At 41.1% G+C, this 23818-nt stretch overlaps 1 long non-coding RNA gene across 1 annotated transcript; it reads right to left on the minus strand.

Moving 5' to 3' along the window:
- Positions 1-6011: 6011 nt before the first annotated feature.
- On the minus strand, positions 6012-11267 carry LOC109275492 (uncharacterized). The gene is made up of 3 exons (XR_002084194.2): positions 11053-11267; positions 7839-7896; positions 6012-6403 (listed from the first exon to the last, which is right to left on the minus strand). It is a non-coding gene; the product is annotated as an uncharacterized LOC109275492 (long non-coding RNA).
- Positions 11268-23818: the final 12551 nt, after the last annotated feature.

The raw sequence follows: 23818 nt of genomic DNA on the forward strand, positions 1-23818 counted from the left end.
TCCACTGCACTCTTAGGTAATAAGGAAAAGAACACACTCTGGTCACTGCTAAGAACATATGTGATCAGTCTTCCTGTTAGTATGAATCATAACAGAAGAATTGGATGATTTGCAAGAAGAAACCACAGTCTACTAACAAGCACTCTAACCCTTCAGGCCACAGAAGCATGGAATTAACAACAAATTTGACTCAAAACTTTCCTTTGAGCACCTACTGTATACTAGCACTGTTCCAGGACTTGTGAGTACACTTAAAAAAAAAAAATACAGGACAGAGGCACCTGGGTGGCTCAGTCGGTTAAGCGTCCGACTTTGGCTCAGGTCATGATCTCACAGTTCATGAGTTCGAGCCCCGTATCGGGCTCTGTGCTGACAGCTCAGAGCCTGGAGCCTGCTTTGGATTCTGTTTCCCTCTCTCTCTGCCCTTCTACCGCTCATGCTCTCTCTTTCTCTTTCTCTCACAAATAAATAAACATTAAAACATTTTTAAAAATACAGGATATAGTGTCTGACCTTAAGGAGTATTTAACCTGAGTTTTTCTTTACAAGAAAATCAGTATTCTTTTCACGAGTCCTGTAATGTTGACTTTAAATAGCTGTCCAAAGAGCTCAGCCTTCATTCACCTTTAGAAGAAGGATAACAAAACATTAACACCCAAACCTCATCAGCTCCAAGCCTCTCATTTTCTTGATCACGGGAAGTCTAACCTTTCAGAATCTCTCCTTCCAGGCTATTTCCTGCAGCTTGCAAAAGTGCCTACAAACATCCACAAACACTGAGCTGCAGACTCAGGAGGGTAAGAGACTGCAGCGAAATTGCTTGCGCCTCAGTGTTAAGTGGTTCATCCAGCAAACTTTTTCACCTGCCACCTTATTAACAGTTTAAGCACTGACAGTTCACCCAGAGGTCACACCGTCCTGTGAATGCTAGCTATCTAGTCACCCAAAACTGACCTTGAAAATGAGGAGGGTCTAGGAACTTCCACGGTAAAGTTGCTCAGGCCCCATCTTGATCCGGACAGCTCACTCACGGGTTACAGACCGCCATTTTCCTTTGGGTCCTTACTCACCACCAGATTGGCAAGGTCAGGACAGATTTCAGTGGCAATCCCTTTGGTACACCAGGAGCAAGCACTCCAAGAAACACGACGACCTTGCTGCTGGATTTGACCTCCTTCTTTGTGGTGAGTTAGCTCTCGGGTGCCCCAGTCATTTCTCCCTGTTGTTTGCCCTCCATGGGAGCTATCTCAGTCCATCAGGCATACCGTCTGAAGCCAATATTGGTCCGCATCCAAGACTTGTGTTCCAGGAGGCTCCCTGGCCCCTTTAAAAGTCAGTGCCCAGCTCTCTCACCGGAATCACCTGAGCCCCAGCTGTAACCCAGCCCAGATGCTCTGTTACACCAACACTGGGAAAATCACTACCAGGGGAGTGATCACACACGATAGACCAAGGTTCTGGTCAGCACTCTGAAAATGTAAAAAGCCTTCCTGGTGGAAACTGTTATTTTCACCTATCAATTCCGCAGTTCAGGGGGACATTGGTGTGATTAGAAGGCTGTTTAAAGTGACCAGCCCAAGAGAAATTCATATTAAGTCTACAGTAATGAATGTTTTAGATGCAGCTTTTCTTTTCTCAAAAAGTTGCAAACATTTTATTTCACAATACTATGTGCCCAGAACGAGCTGCAATAATCTGCCTAAGGGAATTTAGAGATTAAGTACAACAATTTGGACATAGTTCCGTTTCCAAAGCCCCAGAAAGACGAAGAACATGACAGATAATATTTACTGGGCAGTTTCTATGTGCCAAACATTGTGCTGTTATATCCATGCATTGTTTCACACGATCAAACATTGCTTTGAGGTAGCTGCTATTATGACCTCTGCCCTACGGATAGGAAAACGGAGGTTAAGAAAATGTCCCAAGCTCCTGAGCTAGTAAGAGATGTGGCCGACATATGAACACCAGGCATCTGCCTCTGACACCTCTGTGCTCATTGCCTCCCATTGGGCTTCGTAGTGGGGTTTGGGTTCTGCCGAATTTGGCTTCTAACCCCATTACTCCCTCTACAGGACCACTTAGCCTCACCACCTTGACTGTAAAATGGGGGAACAAAGCCTAGTTCCAAGGATGTGGTGAAGATTCTCTGAACTAACATTTACAAAGGCCCGATGCAGGGTCATCATTACACGAGAGGGCGGAGTTCAGCCCTCATAAGCATGGGGGTGCAGAGGACCCTCCTGCTGCAGAATCCAGTTCTGGGGCGCCATCAGCAATCCCAGGTGCACTCAAAGAGGGGCAGCACTGTTACCAGGTGTGATAATGCAATTTGAGGCACGAAAAGAATTCGGGTACTCTATCCACACTGCTGACCTCACCATCACTGACTTCCGGAAAGGAGGCTCACACACACTGGACTCACTTTAATTCCTACCCAGGCTCTTTCTGCCTTTGTCCATCAATGACCAAAGCTGAGCATTTTCTACAGATGCACTCAGGCTTCTTACCACAGTGACTCAGAGCACGAAAGCTCAGAGCCCCCACACCCTTACAGGAATTTCTTTTCTAAGACTTGGGTTCTCCTTTAAATGATAAAGATACAGGCAGTCTATGAAATACCTATTCTATTCTTGGTTTGGAATTCTTACGGAAGGTTTATTATCAGGTTATACAGGCAGCGGGACACAGAACTACTACGGGTAGCCACTTCTGCAGTTTTGTGCTTAAATTGAAGTATAATAAGGTGAGAGGAAGAAGGGAAGGGGTTGAGTCCTCGGCAAAAGGACCGAGCCTTCCAGCCAGCTGATGTCCTGGTGTCATTTCCCCAGAAAAGTGACTGCAATGGAAGAGCCATCTACTACAATCTGCCAGTTTAAGAAAGCCAAACCTCTCTCCATATCCAGTCTGTTCTGGGTTGAGCACCGATACTGAATTTTTATCACTTTTATCATTTTATCAATTTTTATCATTTTTATTTTCATAACTGAATCTATCATTTGTTAATTGAATGCTATTCTCATTTCTCTTGTAAATCTGCATAAGTAATTTTCATATAAGGGTTTGTTAGTATCGTATGCATGCCCCATGGACCTGGAAATCAATGGAGGCCAAGTAGAATCCCCTCTTTTCACATGTAATTGTAGGTAGTTTCCATTGGTCTCTCCTGGGTCTTCAGGGTTCTGGCCGCAGGACTGCCTCATTTTCCCTTGGACTAGACTTCCCTAATGGCCACCATCATAATGTCAACATATATTGAGTACTTACCATGCTTAAGATATTGTGTAACTAACAGACACACTTCATGTGAATGACCTTGTCCAGTCAATGCAACTCTGTAAGGTTGTTGTTGTTGTTCCCCCATTTTATAGTTGAAGTTGAGTCATAGAGAGGCTTCTTGCCCACGAATCACACAACTAGAGAGGGCTGGAACTGGGATTTATAACCATGTCTGTGTGACTCCAAATCTTGACCCCTAGACTGTCCCGCCATATACACTCTCCCCTGACTAGGACCTGAAAGATACTACATTTACATTCGTTTCATTAAAACTGTGGCCCAATAAATGGCAAGTTACAGACTGTTTACCAAATTATAAGAACATGAATTCAGTCTATAGGGGATGACAATACCTGAATGTGGTGAGTCCAAGCGATTGTCTAAATTAATCAGGTTCAGAAATAAGTGAGCTGCATTCTGAGGAAAAGCAGTAAGTGTGGGGAAATAGGAGCCTCTCTTTTTTATTCTTTTCTGTGTGCCTTTGGGTAAGCAGCTGACTAGCTTCTCTGTGCCTCTGTGCCTCTGGAGTTGTACTAGATACAGTTGAAGGCAGTGTTTTTCAAAGTACATCTCACGAGCCACTAGTGGGTTATAAAATCAACCATAATCTTTAAACTTTAAGGAATTTGGGACACCTGGGTGGCTCAGTCGGTTGAACATCCGACTCTTGATTTTGGCTCAGGTCATGATCTCACAGTTTTGTGAATTTGAGCCCTACATCGGGCTCTGTGCTCCACAGTGTGGAGCCTGCTTGAGATTCTCTCTCTCTCTGCCCCTCCCCTATTTGCATCCTGTCTCCCTCAAAATAAATAAATAAAACAAAAAAAAACTTTAAGGAATTAAATAGAATAGTAGAATATAAATATATTTATAGTATCAATGCTATACTATTTATAGTATCAGAATAATAAGGAATAAAAATAAAGCTACTCACATGTAGTAAAAAGTACTTTTTTAAACGTTTACTTATTTATTTTCAGAGAGAGACAGAGAGAGAGCATGAGAGCAGGGGCGGGCAGAGAGAGAGGGAGTGAGAGAGTCCCAAGCAGGCTTTGTGCTGTCAGCCCAGAGCCTGACACAGGGCTTGAACCCACAAGCCATGAGATCATGACCTGAGCTGAAATCAAGAGTCAGCACTTACCCAACTGAGCCACCCAGGTGCCCCAGTGAGAAGTACTTTTGATCAGTGTTCTGTTTTGGGTGGTGTGTGTGTGTGTGTGTGTGTGTGTGTGTGTGTGTGTGTTAGGTCACAATGTAAATACTATTCCTTATGGAGAATCATAGTAAAAAAAGTTTCAATAGCACTTGACTATGGTTCTCTACCTCAAACTGGAAGATTCTATTTAAGAGTTATGATACTTAATAGTAATTCAGGTCATGGCACAAATTCTTCTAAATGGACAGCCAGAATTACACATAGAATTGGGTGAGTCAATGCTAAATTTCCTCCTACTGAACTTTTAATAGAAAAAAAAAATCCTCGAGAAATAAGATGTCCACCAAAATGTAAACCCTATAAGAGCCGGATCTATGATCTTTTTTTTTTAATTTTTCTTAATGTTTATTTTTGAGAAAGAGAGAAACAGAGCATGAGTGGCAGAGGGGCAGAGAGAGAAGGAGACAGAGAATCTGAAGCAGGCTCCAGGCCTTTGGGGCTCAAACCCACAAACCATGAGATGAGATCATGACCTGGGCTGAAGCCGGATGCTTAACCTACTGAGCCACCCAGACTCCCCCATGACCTACCTTCTTAACTGCTGTAACTTTAGTATCAGCAATATTGGTAGGCATTTGAGATTTGTTGAACAAAAAATACATATAAATCTGTAAATGAGTAAAGATGAATGAATTCAGATTAAGAAAAAAGAGTTATAATACTTAAGTCACACTCAAATTTGCAGACTGTAATTCTCTATAGTTGATTAGTGGACAGCTCATTGACAAAATTCAGCAGAAAAAAGGAGGGAAAGAGTCAAATGGAATCTAATGATGTTCAGTGTTTTCTTGATACCTGAAGGTCTTTCCCCAATAAGTAAGAAGTTAAACATAGTCTGATCGTGAAATAATGTTCTCCCTCTTTAACTCATGATTATTATCAGAATTTCACCGCTTTAACGTGTTCACAAAAGGGACATCTGTTCCTTTCTTCGCTCAATATGGTATGATTCCATGAGGGATACGAAGCCAGGGTAACAACACAATTAATCTCCTGATACTGGCTCTGCATGTCATGATTTGTCAATATTTAGGCAAACCCCTCATGGAACACTTGGTATATTCCCCAGATTTCATTTGCTTCTCAGCTGCACTCCTCTTGTTCGACCCAATATGACAATTTAGTTTAAAAACGTGACAATCTAGAGTCCTAAGTAAACGTTGCCACACCTACCCCTTGATCCATCCATCTCTTGATATAGCTAAGAATGTCCATTATCTGTACCAGATCAGACCTTGGCCGTCAGTGTAGTGGAATGCCCCTGGAGTTCTCTAGGGTCTCCAAAACAAAGCCCTAGTGCACTAACGGTCTCCACAAAGACAAAGATCCCTCCCCAGCACCAAGGAGATACAAGGTCTTGGGAATGAGAACTAACATGCTGTCTTCATAAAAGCAGCAGTTCCCCAAAACTCAAATCCAAATCCAGAATCCCCAGGGAGCTTTTCAAACACAGATTCCTAACCGCCTTATGTAGACAGTTACATTAAGTACATATTCTAATTTGGTAAGCCTGAGATAGGGCTTAGAAATCTGTATTTGTATTTTTTAAGGACAAACAGCATACATAAGGAAAAAGGTAAAAATCATACCTGTTTGATTGAAGAGTTTTTACATAGTGAACATACCCAGCTAATTGATCAGATCAAGAAATAGAACATCCTGGCAGCATATCAGAATCCCTTTCATGTTCTTTTTCGAGACTCTGCCTCTTCTCTGCCCTCCCCACCGCCAAGGTTAGCCTGCATCTTGACTTCGAACAGCACAGGTTGGTTTTGACTTTTTTTGAACTTGATACAAATGGAACTATACAATACTTACTTTTCTGTGTCTGACTTTCTATGCTCAATATCACGTTTGTTAAGTCTATGCTGTCACTATATTTGTGGCTTGCTCATTCTCACTGCTGTTCTGTGGATAGACATTGAGGTTGTTTCCAATTAGGGGCTGTTGCAAACAGTGCTGCAGTGAACATTCTTATACATGTCTTTTGGCGCACATGTATATGCATTTCTGTTGGATGCATATATAGGAAAGAAGGTGCTCACGGGTCAGAGACGAGTCCTATATTTAGCTTTAGTAGACACTGCCAAACAGGGTTTCAATATGATTGTATCAAATTGGAATATTTTAAACTATTTCCCAGTTGATTTACCAGGTGTGGTAACCACTGAATGCATGAGCATTTGAAGGCAGCCACGATGTTGACCTCTTTCTACTGCCCCCAATGTACTGGACAGTACCTTACACATGGTAAGAGATCAGCAAATATTGATTTAAATTTGACTTAAATTGATTGAATTACATTTTCCCCAAGTATTAATCAATACATGAGGAACCACAAAGCTCTCACTTCACTTTATTTTCTGATCAGCTTTTCTTACAGTTTTATAGAAGAGTATTCCTCTTAAATGAGACAGTAAAAGGAGATATGACCCCAACCAGAGTGGTCATCTGTTTTCCCTTCATAGAGTTTCCCCGCCACCCCCAACCAACAGAATTGAATTCCGTCTAGAAAAAAATCCTTAGGGCTAATCTTGGCTCAACCACAGACACATTCTACTATGGATTGAATGTCTGTGTCCCCCTAAAATTCATATACTGAAGCCTTAACCCTCAGTGTGACTGCATTTGGACAAGAGCCCTCTAAGGAAGTAAATGTAAGGTTCTATGAGGTCATAAGAGTAGGGCCCTGACCTGATAAGGTTAGGGTCCTAAAAAAGAGCTTCCTCTTCACTGCCCACCCCACCACACACACACACAGGCACACAAAGAAAATGTCATGTGAGGACACAGCGAGAAGGCAGCCAACAGCAACCTGAGGTGAGAATTCTCACCAGAGAACGACCACGTGGGCACCCTGATCCCAGACATCCTCCTCCAGGACTGGGAGAAAATAAATTTCTGCTGTGGTTTGAGCCACAGTTTGTGGTATTTTGTTATGGTGGCCCAAGCAGACTAATACATACTCCAATGCAATTTACCAAGCATTTAGTGAGCCTACTGGGTTGGAATGCCACCTTGACCACGTAACTAGGTTCCAAGAGAAAAATGGAAGTTAACTTTTGGAGGAATACTCTAGCAAACTATTGCAAAGCATCCGTTCGCTGATTTCCAGGGAAAAGGCCTTCTCATTTCTGCCTCCGTCCAGGAGCTGGACCCTTCACAGCTGGGTTTAGGTGGGTCCAACCAAAATCCACAAGTTCCAACCCAGACTTGGCAACAGCAGTGGATGACGCAGGCGAGAGCTCCCCAAAAGAATGATTCTATACAGAAAAATCCGTGAGTGAGGACCAAACATACTTATGTCTAAAATACTAAAGGGTGATTTCAAAACAATACTTACAGTGCAATCCCCAATTTTTCTAAAAGTCCATTATCTGTGTATATCCATATAATCATACCTGTAGATAAGAAGAGAAAAAAAAAATGCCTGTATGGGGAAGCAGAGTCTCACCAGATACCAGTAAGACTGGAGATCAGTGGGGCACCTGGGTGGCTCAGTCGGTTGAGTGTCTGACTTCAGCTCAGGTCATGGTCTTGTGGTTTGTGAGAGTTCCAGCCCCACACTGGGCTCCCTGCTGTCAGCGCAAAGCCCACTTCAGATCCTCTGTCTCCTCCCCACCTTGCACTTCTTAAAAACAAATAAACATTAAGAAAAAAAGACTGGAGATTACTTAAGCCTCTATGGAAGACAATTGGACAGATAGCTTTCACGTTTTAAATGCATGTGCCCTTTGACCCAATAATTCTAATTCTTGGATTCTTCTTACAGATGTACGAGCATAGAAGCCCAACCTCAAATGTACAATGATGTTTACTGCAGTACTGCTGTTAATGATAATAATAATAATAAAAGAATCTAAATGCTATCAATAATGGAATGGTGAAAATAAATCATGATATACAGTGGAAAACTGCACAGGCTTTAGTGAGAATGCAGACGGTAGTTCTCTGTATGTACTAATATGAAAAGCTGCCTATGATGTATTATAAATGAAAAAAGCAAGTCACAGATCAATATTTATAGTATGATCCCATCTGTATAGACAAACTCCCTGTATATGACTCTGTATGGGCAAAAGCACAGGCTATAAGTCTGGAAGAACAGTGCTGGTTATGGTAACCTTTGGAGAGAACAGTGGGGTAAGGGGTAAAGGGTGTGTATGAGTTTGCTAGGGCTGCCCTAAAAAAACACCACAGGCTGGTAGCTTGACCAACCGTAATGCCTTTTCTCAGTTTTGGAGGCGAGAAGTCCAAGATCAAGGTGTCCACAGGTTTCTTCTGAGGTCTCTTTCCTGGCTTGCTGACAGCTACCTTCTTGCCGTGTCCTCATGAGGCTTTTTCTCTGTGTATGTCCCCCTGGTGTCTCTCTGTGTGTCCAAATCTCCTCTTCTTCTAGAGATACCAGTTGGACTGGATTAGGGCCCATCCTAACAGCCTCATTTTAACTTAATCCCTTTTTTTTTTTTAAATTTTTTTTAACGTTTATTTATTTTTGAGACAGAGAGAGACAGAGCATGAACAGGGGAGGGTCAGAGAGAGAGGGAGACACAGAATCTGAAACAGGCTCCAGGCTCTGAGCGGTCAGCACAGAGCCCGACGCGGGGTTCGAACTCACGGACCGTGAGATCATGACCTGAGCCGAAGTCGGACGCCCGACTGAGCCACCCAGGCGCCCCAACTCAATCCCTTTTTTAAAGACCCTATGTCCACACAGTCACATTCAGAGGTACTGAGGATGAGGACTTCAACATCACGATTTTGAGGGAGACACATGTAGCCCATAATTGTGTGAGTTCCACATTTCGTCTATCTTGTGTCCATTGTTTAATGATGAGCATATATTTCTGCTGTAATTTTTTATAAATAGGAAAAAATGACTGGAAGACAAATGTTAACAGCAAAATATTAATAGGATTTATCTCTAAGGACTATAGGTGATCTTTATTTCCCCCCACCTATGGTTTTTAACATTTCTCTCTAATGCTCTTGGATGAACATGTATTACTTTTCAATTAGGAAGCAGAATAAGTGTTATATTTTAATGAAATAGATAAGCCTAACAGCTTCCCCCTTCCAAAGCCTGGGAATTAGACTTGCTCAGAGAAAGTAACCACCTTTGGAAGTGGCTAGTGGAATTTAACAACTTACAGTGACGCTTTGGTCACGATAAGCTATTTGAAACATGCGATCATTCAGGGATGGCATGTGATTCCTAGGTTGTGCACACTGGCATACCTTCTCTCAATTTTCTCGGTTCCAGAAGCAAAGTGTATCTAGTCTTCAATTAGTAGCCTTTTCAGGAAATTATTCAAATTACAGATTTTCCAAATGAGTAGTACGTTATGCCGAAGGTGGAAATTGCACACTTTTTCTTAATTTACTAAATTTGATTCTTAATGCCAACTCTGATAATGTCCTATTTTTTTTCCAAGAGATGTTCAACATAGTAATAAAATAATCCCATCACGCTGTGAGATTACCTGCGGAGGAATATGTAAAGAATGAGAAAATAAATAGTTGTGACCCCCCTACTACCTGCTTTGCCTCAGGGTTTAAAGCCCCGTCAGAAAGGCCCATGGGATGTGCTGACTTCTGAGTTCAGCAACTTTTCCTCGGAGTTACGGGAGCAATGTACTGTCAGGTGATGGGTGCAGCAGTCTCTCTCTCAGGGAGTTCCCATCTACGTGCCCGGGCTTTGAGCAGAATCTCCTAACAAGGAAATTGCTGTATGTTTCCCATGTGGTTATTTGAAGGATGAAGCAATCATGTCTTCCAAAGTAACATCTTCTTTTTTTCTCCTTTTTCCCTTAGAAGCTGCCTCTAGTGCTGGTAAGAGTGCATTTCCCAGAGATGGAAAACAATCTAAAATAACAAGTAACTGGAAATTTTGAAATTTGTCTTTTTTGTGGTCAGGAATACTGACAGTTTTCACCCCATGGGGGAGCCACTCAGAATTCCTGACTATTCATTCATCCACTGTAATGTAGCAGACTTGGAAATTCCCAACCTCCCATCTTGTCAGAGATCCATTTCGTCAATATACCAAGTCTTGTCGGCCACAGCAGTTCACGTCTACCCATGCCTTTAGAAATGGGCAGGTCTCTTTTCCCTTCACATTTTTAGTTGTGGTAAGTCAGAACAAACGTTTTGGAGAATGACTGTGAATGGAAGATGAAGGAGTAAATGGCTTCCAGAATTACGTCACCAAATACTATGTTCCACAAATTCTTTGGCAATGGCAACACTGCATTTACAAATATTTCCTTCCTGTAAAACTAAGCTAAAAGTTGGCTTCCATTAGCAATTTCCTAAAGGCTTAATCCAGGTCTAACCCAACTCTATCCCAACTCTATCCAAGCTGCAAAAATTAACCATGTTTATCTACCTGCTGGGTAAAGAGTGGGAGAGAAAGAAAAATGGTGGGTGGTCAAGTGATGAAGACCTACTTTTGTTCATTCTCTTTCATCTTTCGCGTGTAGAATCTATGACACTTTGTCCCTAGAGAATAAGAAGTAGGCTCTTTGCTGACTTCTTTGGCAAGACTGGGAAGGTACCTTGTGCTATAGGATTAGCTGAGGGGGTTCCATGCAACTGAGCAGCACAGTTTAAACGAAAGAAGACAAGGGCGCCGGGTGGCTCAGTTGGTTAAGCGTCTGACTCTTCATCTTGGCTCAGGTCATGATCTTGTGGTTTGTGAGATCAAGCTGTGCAGCAGGCTCTTTGCTGTCGGTGTCAGGCCTGTTTGGGATTCTCTCTCCCTCTCTCTCTCTCTCTGAAAATAAATAAACATGAAAAAAATTAAAAATAAACGAAAGAAGACAGAGTGAGAAAGGAGAGAGGAGGCTGCGGGGGAGGCATGGACTGGACGCTGGCTACTCTTCCTTGTCCCACCTTGGCAAGCAGTGACGTGAGGCCCTAAGTAGTTCTTTCCACTTGACCGAGCACTCACACGCGCAAGAACTCGTCTGGCTTTCACAGCACCCTGTGTTGAAGAAATGGCCGGTATATACAGTAAATACTATTTTGGAACATATCCCATTAGGTTTTCAGGCTTTGGAGTCCCACATTTGGGCCTCAGATCTTGGCTCAGTCACTTCCTGGCTGTGTGACCTTAAGTAAGGTAACTCACTTCCCTGTGCCCGGTTTTTCTCATTCATAAAAGGGTGATAGTAATCATACCTACTTCACAGGATTGAGGTGCAGGTTAAATGAGATAACACAAGTCCTCAGCACACAGTAATCCCTTAATAGAGGTTATCTATTTTTGAAATCAGTGTTTGCTTGTATGGTTTCTGTCTTAGGTATCATGCCGAGAAAGTTCTTTCCTTCCCTAAGATTATATATACACTCGTATTTCCTTTGATGATCTCATGTTTTACGTTTAAGAATTTTTAAATTTTTATTTTATTGTGCTAAGAACATATAACATGAGATCTACCCTATTAACAAATTTTTAAGTGTAAATGTAGTATTCGTAACTATCGGTACAACGTTGTGCAGTAGATCTCTAGGATTTATTCATTTTGCTTAACTGAAACTTTATGCCCACAAATTAGCAACCCCCATGCTCCGCTCCCTCTTGCCCCTGGCAACTGCCATTTCACTCTTTGATTCTATGAGCGTGACTATTTTAGATACCTCATATACATGGAATCATGAAGTATTTGCCCTTCTGTGACGGGCTTATTTCATTTAGCCTAACGGCCTCAAGGTTCCATGTAATAGTCATGTTTTACATTTAAATCTCTGAATTTATTTGGGCATATGGGATAAGGAAGGAATCTAACTTTACTTTTTGCGAAATGGTTATAGGGCATAATATTTTAAACAAAACCATGTAATACACAATTCACAGCAAAAGTAAGGACAAGGCAATTCTTTCATAATGAGATCAGATCAATTTTATCTTTTTAAAGATAATTTCTATATAGAGTGCTCTTTACAAAGGCTACGAAATTATTAGATTTTCTTAGTTCATCTTAGTTTCCATCATCAAAAAAGCCATATTTATGGATCTTCTCAAAATATTAGCAGAAGAATATTCCAACAGAGAATGGAAATAAAATGAGAAAATTATGACATGCTGGTGACACGAACTAATTCTCGTCTATGGCTGACAGGACGGAGCTGTAAAAAATTGATAATCCCAAACAAATAAATTAGAAATGGACAAGAAAGATGAGGCAAAAGGAAAATCAGAGTAAAAGCATAAACAGGAAGCAGGAATGAAGCTAATCTAAAAATAACATAGTATTTTGTGCATTCATGATGAATGGGCCACAAGTTATCTGTTTCAGTACAGGCTCAAAAAAACATAATCTCAATCCCAAAATGTAAAGTATTTATTAAAAAAAAAGAGAGAGAGGGGTGCCTGGGTAGCTCAGTTGGTTAAGCATCTGACCTCAGCTCAGGTCATGATCTTCACGGTTCGTGAGTTTGAGCCCCATGTCGGGCTCTGTGCTGACAGCTCAGAGCCTGGAGCCTGCTTTGGATTCTGTGCTTCCCTTCTCTCTCTGCCCCTCCCCTGCTTACGCCCTGTCTCCGTCTCTCAAAAATAAATGACCATTAAAAAAAATTTTTTTTAAAGAGCAGCCAATTTCTTAGAACATAACACACAGAGGTAGATATTTTGGTTGTCTTGCCAGAATCCATTCTCCCCTTCATTCTTCTTAACAGAACCTCAATTTTGTTCAGGTCTCTACCCCTTTGTCACGCAGCACTTGTAATTGAAGGAATCTGATCCCAGAGGAGAACTGATAAGTACAAGCCAACCAGTGATTGGCTCAGGAATGAGTACATGATTGCATTTCAGACACAAGGAGATGGTGGATGAAGACTTCTGGGAAATTTCTTTCTTGGCGTTGATAGAGGCCAGTGAGAGGCCAGTGTCTCTTTCCTGCTAAATGTGAAAAGAAGCTGCAGGTGCTGCTGGCATCGGTCTTCAAACCATGAGGGAAACAAGCCTGAGGACAAACCAAACACATGAGAAAAAAAGAGCCAGATGGTTGAAAAGAAATGGATTGAAAACCCTGATCACACTCCACCTGAAGCCTACACTCCTCTAGACATCTACCCATAGAAGCTTCATTGCTTACCAGTTTGATCCTGGTGTCTGATATTTGCAATCCAAAATGTGTTGATACATACTCCCTCAAGTGTACGAAAAGATGTTCTTTTTAGGGGCACCTGGGTGGCTCAGTTGAGCTCGGATCATGATCTTGTGATTTGTGAGTTCGAGCCCCACATCAGTTTTGCTGCTGTAAGCCTGTCAGCACAGAGCCCACTTAGGATCCTCTGTCCCCCTCTCTCTGCCCCTCCCCCACTTGTGCTCTCCCCAAAATAAATAAATATTAAAAAGCAAGCAAGCAAGCAAGCATGCTCTTTTTCCTAATCTAGTCCTCTAAGTCAAATTGAGAGTGTATAACAACATGTTCTCTCCCATTCAACCATCCGTACCACAGATAACTCTTGAACACATGTTTATTATCTGCCAGCCTACTGTGCTAACTTCTGGGAATGGAATGATGTAATGGTGACATAATAAGGGCTATAAAGACTAATTTCTACTGTGGGAAGGAGATCTAGCCTGTTCTGGGAGCAAGAGGCCTCCCTAGGGAGATCCATTTAAATAGACACATGAAGAATGAGGAGACATTTGCCAGGAGAAAGAAGATTGAGGGGGAAGGATATTCCAGGCAGAGGAGAGAGCATATGTCACACATACTGGGAGCAAAACGAGTCCAGTAGAGCTGGGGCTGAGATAACCAAGTGGAGAACAGGATGACATGAAGTTGAGAAACAGAAAGAGGTCTCCCAAGCCACATGAAGACTTTCGAGCCTTAGCCTTACAGTTATGGGATAACCTAAAAGAATTTTAAGCAGGAGTGATGTAATGTACTTGCACTATGGGGCCCCTGGGTGGCTCAGTGGGTTAAGCCTCCGACTCTTGATCTCAGCTCAGGTCTTGATCTCAGCGTCGTGAGTTCAAGCCCTGCATTGGGCTCCACATTGGGCATGAAGCCTGTTTGAAACAAAGCAAAACAAGTATGACAAGAGGTGGACAGTGGATTGAAAAGGGGCAGTGGCAGATGCTAGAAGCCACGTTAGGAAGCACAAACAGTAGTCAAGGTGACAGACGATGATGGCTGGGAACAGATCAGCAGCTATGACGGAAAAAGAAGCATACTGACAGGAGAAATGTATAGGAAATGTAACCTATGATATTTTCTGATAATTTAGATATGAAGGATAAGGAAAAGAGAGGAGTAGAGAATGAACCCCAGGTTTACGACTTCTACAACTCAAAGACAGTGCCATTGGGTGGAACCACTAGGCTTGAAGGGAATAAGTGATAATGAGTTCAGTGTGGAGTCTGTTTTGTTCAATACTTTGTTAAGGAAATGTTCAAATATACAGAAAAGTTGAAAGAAGTGCACACGTTACACTCATATATCCACCACCAAGCTCCTCTAGTCAATGTTTTGTTATGTTTTCTTTACAGCATCACATATCAATCCATCTCTTTTTTTTTTTAATTTTTTTTTAACGTTTATTTATTTTTGAGACAGAGAGAGACAGAGCATGAACGGGGGAGGGTCAGAGAGAGCGGGAGACACAGAATCGGAAGCAGGCTCCAGGCTCTGAGCCATCAGCCCAGAGCCCGATGCGGGGCTCGAACTCACGGACTGCGAGATCGTGACCTGAGCTGAAGTCAGACGCTTAACCGACTGAGCCACCCAGGCGCCCCAATCCATCTCATCTTTTGATACATTGCAAAGTAAATTGCAGAAATTAGCACTTTTAACCTTTAATCCCTTCAGCATGCATACTATCAATAAAATATTTGTTTATGGCTCTTGATTTCTTTTTTTTAAAGACAGACTTCCATGTGCAGCGCCTCATTTGGATGTGTCTGGAGTCTCAGAAACTTGACTACCCTACATTCTCCTACAAACGGACCTGGAGAGCTTACTGGGAGGTTCTAGCAGGGGATCGCAGCTACCCGCATACCCTTGACCCAAGAATGGTGCTCCTCTATTGGGGAAGGTCGTCCTCTTCGACCCAGTGTACAGCTTTGAGAGGGATGCACATGGAGTGGTGAGGGAGGAGGAGGACACCCACCTAGCCAGCCACATCAGCTGAATCAACCCTGGCAATCAATGGGGTGACAGATGTTGCAGCCAGAGAGCTCTCACATCCTATGGCTCTTTTTGAGGCAAATTTACACGGAGTGAAATGCCCATATCTAAGTGTACAATTTGATGAGTTTGGTAAATACACACCTGTGTAACCTAAACCCTTATCATGATACAGAACACTACCACCACTATGGAAAGTTATTTTATGCAACTTCCCAACAGTTTCACCCCCCAATACTCCAGAGGCAACCACCGTTCTGATTAGTTTTCACTACGGATTAATTTTTCACCTGTTCTAAAATTTCATTAAAATTCAAAGCACAGTATTTAATCTCTTGTGTTTGGCTTCCTTCACTCAGTATAATGTTCTTGTGATTCATCCATGTTGGTACATGGATCAGTAGCTCATTCCTTTTTATTGCTGAGTAATATTCCAATTGTACGAATATTGCTATTAATTTTGTTTGCCCTCTCTGTCTAACGTAACTCTTGTCCTCTATTCTTGCCCTCTTTATGTTAATTGGATGGTTTTTAGAATTCCATTATAATTCATCTATTGGCTTCTTTCATATACCTCTTTGTATCATTTCCTTAGTGATTGCCCTAGAAATTAAAGAGACATCTTAAACATCTCTTAACTCTATTTAGATTTAATATAGTATTATTTTATGTAAAATGTGTGAATCTTATACCTCTTAATGTCCACTCACCTCCTTTGTCTTTGATGTTATAGCTGTCATTTGTATTCATCTGTGTTGACAATTTTTTTTTCTTTCAACACTTCAAGAACATCATTGGTCTCCGTGATTTCTGATGATGTGTCCACGGTTATTGGAATCTTTGTTCCTCTATATGTAATGTATCATTTTCTTCTGAAGGCTTTCAATATTTTCTCTTTATCTTTGGTTTTTAAAGTTTGACTATGATATGGCTAGACATGATTTTATTTGTATTTATCCTGACTGGGGTTCTTCTTGAATCTCTAAATACATCCTTTAGCAAATTTAGGGACATTTTTGCTATTTATTTCTTTACATAAATTTTAGGCCCCATTTTCTCTTTATTCTCCTCCTGGGGCTCCAATTACATATGTTAGACCTTTTGATATTGTTCCACAGGTACCTGTGACTAACTCACTTTAAAAATATTTTTCCTTTCTTTTCTTCAAATTGGATAGTTTTGATTGCTGTATCTTCAAATTAACAGAGTCTTCAGCCATTTCTATTCTGCTGTTAAAATCTCCAATACATTTTAATTTAAGATACTGTATGTTTTAGTTCTAGAAGTTCTATTTTGTTTTACTTCACAACTTCTTATTTCTACTGAGATTTTCTGTGTTCTATAATGAGAACATTTTCATTTGTCTCCATGAGTTACTATAATAGTTATAATACCTATTTAAAAATATTTATCTGCTAAATCCAACATCTGAGTCATTTTAAGGTTGATGTCCATTGTTTCTCTTTTTTTCTTAGTATAGAATCACATTTTCCTATTTCTTTGTAAGTCTAGAAATTTTGGATTTTATGTGGACACTCTGAACCTTGCAGAGGCTCTAGATTCTGTTATATTCCTCTGAAGAGTGTTGATCTTTTTTGTTTTATCAGGCAATTAGCTGAGCTCCATGTCTAAAGAGTGCCTTTCCTTCAATGGACAATAGCTGAAATCTCTCTTCAATACTTCTAGCCTCAGCTAGTCTTCTTGGAGTCTATCTCAAGTGAGGATGTCAAGAAGGTATTTAGTTGAATACATGGATTTGGAGCTCAGGAGCAAGATTTGGACTGGAGATGAAACACTGAGAGGAATAAACATATAGATGGTAGATGAAGCCAAAGGCTACCATAACACAAACTGGGTAGCTTAAACCACGGAAACTTATTTTCTCACAATTCTGGTGGCTAGAAGCCCTAGACCAAGGTGTTGATCACGTTGGTTTCTTCTGACATCTGTCTCCTTGTCTTATAGGTGGCCATCTGTGTCAAAATTTCCTCTTCTTATAAGGACACTAGTCAGATTAGGGCCCACCTTAATGGCTTCATTTTAACTTAATTACCTTTTTAAAGACCTTATCTCCAAATACAGTCACATGATCATGCACTGGGGGTTAGAATTTCAACATAGGAATTTGGGAGGGGACACAATTCAGGCCAAACAGAGTATATTAACAAAGGTCAAAGGAACTGCAACATTTGAAGTTCAGGAAGTGGAAAAAGACAGCAAAAGAGACTAGAAAATTTTTGCCAAGAGAGAAGGAAAGTAATCAGGAGAGTATCCCAGGTGCCAAGGGAAGAAACAATTTCCAGGAGGGCACAGTCAACATCAACCACTGCTATGAAGTTAAACTTGACAGGGACTAAAAGCCATCCGATGGGTTTAGTGGAAGACAAATCACGGGTGACGTTGGTGAGAACTGTTGCAATGGCATGGTAAGAAGTCTGATTAAAATACATTGAGGGTGAACAAGAGAGGAGCCTGGGTGGCTTGGCTGGGTGAGCATTCGACTTCGGCTCAGGTCATAATCTCGCAGTTTGTCAGTTCAAGCCCCACGTCAAGCTCCCTGCTGTCAGTGCAAAGCTTGCGTAGGATCCTCTGTCTCCCTCTCTCTCCGCTCCTCCCCCACTCATGCTATCTCTCCATCTCTCTCAAAAATAAACATTTAAAAATAAAATAAAATACACTGAGTAGTGAACAAGAGAGGAGCAAACAAAGGCATCTAACTTTCCCAGGGTTAATAACCGACATGAGAAATAAGAAACATGTTGGGCTTCATTGTGGCATTTACTGCAGATTGGCTCATTAAACCCCCACTCCAACTTCCTTTCTGCTTCCTTTACTGTACTACATTTATGAATTCATTGCATCAATATTCAGTGAGTGCCTAATAAAGAGCGTGGAGTACGTCTATGAACAAAACAAATACCCCTGCTCTCAGGGACCTTACATTCTTGTGGAGAGAGACTAGAAGCATTAAACACAATAATAATAAATATACTGTAATTAAACACAAATGATTAACTATAATATACATAGTATATTAGAAGGTATAAGCACTGTAAAAAAAAAAAGTGAACAGACTAAGGGGAATGGGAATTTCAGGGGATGGTGAGGGGAGAAAAGTTGCAGAATTCAATACAAATAATGGGAGATAAATTTAATGGAAAATGTGCATGATTTCTATGCTTAGAACCAACTTAGAAATTTTAAAAGAGCAAATGCATGGAGAAATATACCATTGTGTGGGTTTTTTCCATACCAGCAACAAATTCTGCAACTCTTTACATAACAACTGGGTGTCCAGTGATTCAATACAATTCTGACACTAAATTTCCAGAGTTAGCATTAGACCCCACAGCTTAATGGCTCAGTCTGCTCCCATCTCAGACACTAACCAAAGTCCCTGGGCTCCCATACCTATGACTGATTTGCCACAAATTGGTAGTTCCCACAGGTTTGATAATTTGCTAGAATGGCTCGCAGAACTCAGGAAGTCACTTTTCTTATTATCACTGGTTTATTATAAAGGATACAAATGGCCAATCAGATGAAGAAGTACATAGGTCACAGTCCAGAAGGGTCCTGAGTAAAGGAACCTCTGTCCCAGGGAGTTGGGAATAAGGCACACTCCGGGTACATAGATGTGTTCACTATGAAAGCTCTCCAAACCCCATAGTTTAGAGGTTTATATGGAGATTTCAATACATAGGCATGACTGATTAAATCATAGGCCATTGGTGATTAACTCAGTCTCCAGCCCCTCTCCCCTCCTGGGATGTCCGTTAGACACGGCGGGCAGATGTCCGGGAGACATGGTGTGGGTAGGTGGAGAAGGAAATTTGCAACCCTCTAATCATGACATGGTCTTTCTGGCAGCTTATCCCCATTCTGAAGTGTTCTGGTGGCCCCCAGCCACATATCATTTCATTAGCATACAAAAAGATACTTTTGCATAAGTTCTTGTGACAGGAACCGGAGTGAAAACCAAAATCATATCACGATATCAAAACCATGTTCATGGATTGGAAAACTCAACATTGTTAAGGCATCAGTCCTCCACCAAACTGGTCAACAGATTGAGGGCAATCAGAACAAAAATCCTGGGGAGCCTGGGTGGCTCAGTCGGTTAAGCTTCTGACATCTTGGTTTCTGCTCTGGTCATGATCTCGCAGTTTGTGGCATTGAGCCCCGCATTGGGCTCTATACTGACAGTGCAGAGTCTGCTTGGATTCTCTCTCCATCTCTTTTACTGTGCCTGCCTCTCTCTCTCTCTCTGTCTCTTTCTCTCTCAAAATAAATAAATCTCTACCCTACGACCCAGCAATTGCACTACTAGGCATTTATCCACAGGATACAGGTGTGCTGTTTCAAAGGAACACACGTACCCCCATGTTTATAGCAGCACTATCAACAATAGCCAGAGTATGGAAAGAGCCCAAATGTCCATCGATGGATGAATGGATAAAGAAGATGTGGTATACACACACACACACACACACACACACACACACACACACACACACACAATGGAGTATTACTCGGCAATCAAAAAGAATGAAATCTTGCCATTTGCAACTACATGGATGGAACTGGAGGGTATTATGCTAAGTGAAATTAGTCAGAGAAAGACAAAAATCATATGACTTCACTCATACAAGGAATTTAAGAGACAAAACAGATGAACATAAGGGAAGGGAAACAAAAATAATATAAAAACAGGGAGGGGGACAAAACAGAAGAGACTCATAAATATAGAGAGCAACCTGAGGGTTACTGGAGGGGGCGTTGGAGGGGGGATGGGCTAAATGGGTAAGGGGCACTAAGGGATCTACTCCTGAAATCATTGTTGCACTATATGCTAACTAATTTGGATGTAAATTTTAAAAAATAAAAAATTTTTAAAAATTATAAATAAATAAATCAGAAAAATAAATAAATCTCTCAAAATAAATAATCCTAACAGACTAATTTTTCTAGAAATTGACATCTAATTTTAAAATTTATATGCAAATGAAAGTTGTAGAATAGCCAAGATGATCTTGAAAAAAAAAGTAAAATTAATTGGAAGATATCAAGTACTTAACTTTAAAATTTACTGTAAAGCAAGGGAAACATTTCCCTTATGTGCACCTGAGACCTGACATCTGTTCCCCACACAAAGGTATTTTTTGTGCAGTAAGAGAACATCATAGAGATAACCTAAATAAATCAAAGCCTTCCCAAAGATGCAAGTTGTGATTTTATCACATCATCCACAGTAGAGAACACAGCCAAAGCAACAAAAAGTTCTTGGTCTCAGAAGAAAATTACTGGCCTGCTGTAGATTTATTTTCAATTCTGTTTACCTTAATCCAATATTTCTCAAAGTGTATCCCTTGGTAATGATGTTTCACAAAAAGAAAAAGAGGGAAGAAAGAAGGGAAGGAAGGAGGAAGGGAGGGAGGAAGAAGGGATAGAGGGAATTCTTTTAATTTATTTTTTTAATTTACGTCCAAGTTAGTTAGCATATAGTGCAACAATGATTTCAGGAGTAGATCCCTTAGTTCCCCTTACCCATTTAGCCCATCCTCCCTCCCACAACCCCTCCAGCAACCCTCAGTTTATTCTCCATATTTATGAGTCTCTTCTGTTTTGTCCCCCTCCCTGGTTTTATTTTATTTTTGCTTCCCTTCCCTTATGTTCATCTGTTTTGTCTCTTAAAGTCCTCATATGAGTGAAGTCATAGATTTTTGTCTTTCTCTAATTTCACTTAGCATAATACCCTCCAGTTCCATCCATGTAGTTGCAAATGGCAAGATTTCATTCTTTTTGATTGCCGAGTAATACTCCATTGTATATATATATACCACATCTTCTTTATCCAATCATCCATCGAGGAACATTTGGGCTCTTTCCATCCTTTGGCTATCGTCGATAGTGCTGCTATAAACATGGGGAAGCATGTGTCCTTTCGAAACAGCACACCTGTATCCCATGGATAAATGCCTAGTACTGCAATTTCTGGGTCGTAGGGTGGTTCTATTTTTAACTTTTTGAGGAACCTCCATACTGTTTTCCAGAGTGGCTGCACCAGTTTGCATTCCCACCAGCAGTGCAAAAGGGTTCCTCTCTCTCCGCATCCTTGCCAACATCTGTTGTTGCCTGAATTGTTTATGTTAGCCATTCTGACAGGGGTGAGGTGGTATCTCTTTGTGGTTTTGATTTGTATGGGAAGAAGGGAATTCTTAACCAAAAAATTTGTGGCAATAAATCAAAATTTGTTGGACTCAGGACTTCTCAGAACCTTTAATATGCCAATGTGCACTGTAAGTCTCCAAGATGGCAAAGAGTAGAACTCTATGTTTGAAACCCTTTTAAAAATCCACCAGTGTTCAATGGAAGAACATACTTTGTGAAATGCTATCTCAGGCCAATGGCAAAATGCTACAAATATAAATTTATCATTTTTTTCTGACTCGAGAATGAAGAGCTAAACTTTAGGCTTATGAAGGCACACTTTATATTTTAGTGATATGAAGCATCTACTTTTTAACAAACAACAACAACAACAACAAAAGCCATAGGCTGAGCAGCTAGGAGATGTGCTTTCTTCTAAATATCTGTGTGAAGTTGGGCTAGTATCACGTTAATCCTCTCTAATCCAATTTCTTTCCTACAGCTATAAAAGCAGAAATCCCCTAGTCACAGAGTTCTTTGTGTTGGCCAAATATAAATGTATTTGAATGACATAGAATTAAAGAGAATACAAATGTTAGGATGGAAATCCCCAGACTGTCTGGTTAGAAATTCCCTGCAAATGTCCTGGTTCTTATTCTTTGAGTACTGACCACATTATGACCTTGGGCTTGGTTCCAGTGCCCTACAGACAGAATGAGCCCAAAAGTGCACGTTGCTGGGCCACCAGAGATGGGGCAAGTCCCCAAAAACAAAGAAGCGTCCACTTTGTGGGCCTTCCCACCCACAGCTGGCACTGGCTCACATGTTCCCTCCTCAAACAGGCTGATGGGAATAGTTGTGGGTGAAAAGAAGCAAGGAAGGATCTTTAAAGAATCTACAATGATGAGTCAGTCGGTTAAGCATCTGACTTTGGCTCAGGTCATGATCTCATGGTTCATGGGTTCATCGGGCTCTGTGCTGACAGCTCAGAGCCTAGAGCCTCCTTTGGATTCTGTGTCTCCGTCTCTCTCTGCCCCTTCCCTGTTCATAATCTGTTTCTGTCTCTCTCCCAAAAATGAATAAACATTAGGGGCACCTGGGTGGCTTAGTTGGTGAAGTGTCTGACTTCGGCTCAAGTCATGATCTTGCAGTTTTTGAGTTCAAGCCCCATGTCGGGCTCTGTGATGACAGCTCAGAGCCTGGAGCCTGCTTCAGATTCTGTGTCTCCCTCTCTCTCTCCTTCTTTCTCTGCCCCTCTCCTACTCACACTTTGTCTCTCCCTCTCTCAAAAATAAACTTTCAAAACAATGAATAAACATTTTTTTAATTAAAAAAAAAAAAGAATCTACAGTTATAACCCCCTCCCCCCAATCCAGATGATTAGCCCTAGAGGGAAAATTTGAAAAAAGACCTTAGAGTTGGTGAGAGTCCATGCTCCGAAGTATCTTTCAACATATATTGTTTTCTTCTTCTCTTGATAGAGTGAATTCCATGAATTAAACATTCATTTAACATACGTTCATTTTATAAAATTGGAAATCTCTCTAGTAAGGCTAATCAGCTATTTAACCTTTGTCTGGAGTGTGACTTTACTCAATCAGGACACTTTTCTCTTAACAGCTGAAATTATTTGCACACAGAATAGGATCATGATGCGCAGTACAGGGAGGGTAGGACCCTTGGGGGAGGACTGCAGTCACTGGAGGAGGACATGGCAAAGAACATGTATGTGACTCATACAATCACAGAGAAATACAAAAGTGGAAGGTGTAAAAAAGGAAGACGTTAAAGACAAACTATCTAATTCCAAATGGCTCCTAAGGCCTATCCTCCTTCCTTTTCTTCTTCCTCCCTCCTTTATCGTATGCTGTCCTCCTCAAGGGAATGAGGAAAGCTGGGACTAAGGTTAGGCTAGATTGTGGATGAACTTGGTTTTTATAAGCTAGTCTGACAAGCTAAAAAACACCTCCTATTATGATGGCCAAGCACATTCCAAATTCTAAAGGGCCTCCTTACAAGAGAAATCTCTTGG

Source organism: Panthera pardus, unplaced genomic scaffold, assembly GCF_024362965.1.
Source record: "Panthera pardus isolate Hobbes unplaced genomic scaffold, ASM2436296v1 HiC_scaffold_20, whole genome shotgun sequence".
Taxonomy (NCBI): Eukaryota; Metazoa; Chordata; class Mammalia; order Carnivora; family Felidae; genus Panthera; species Panthera pardus.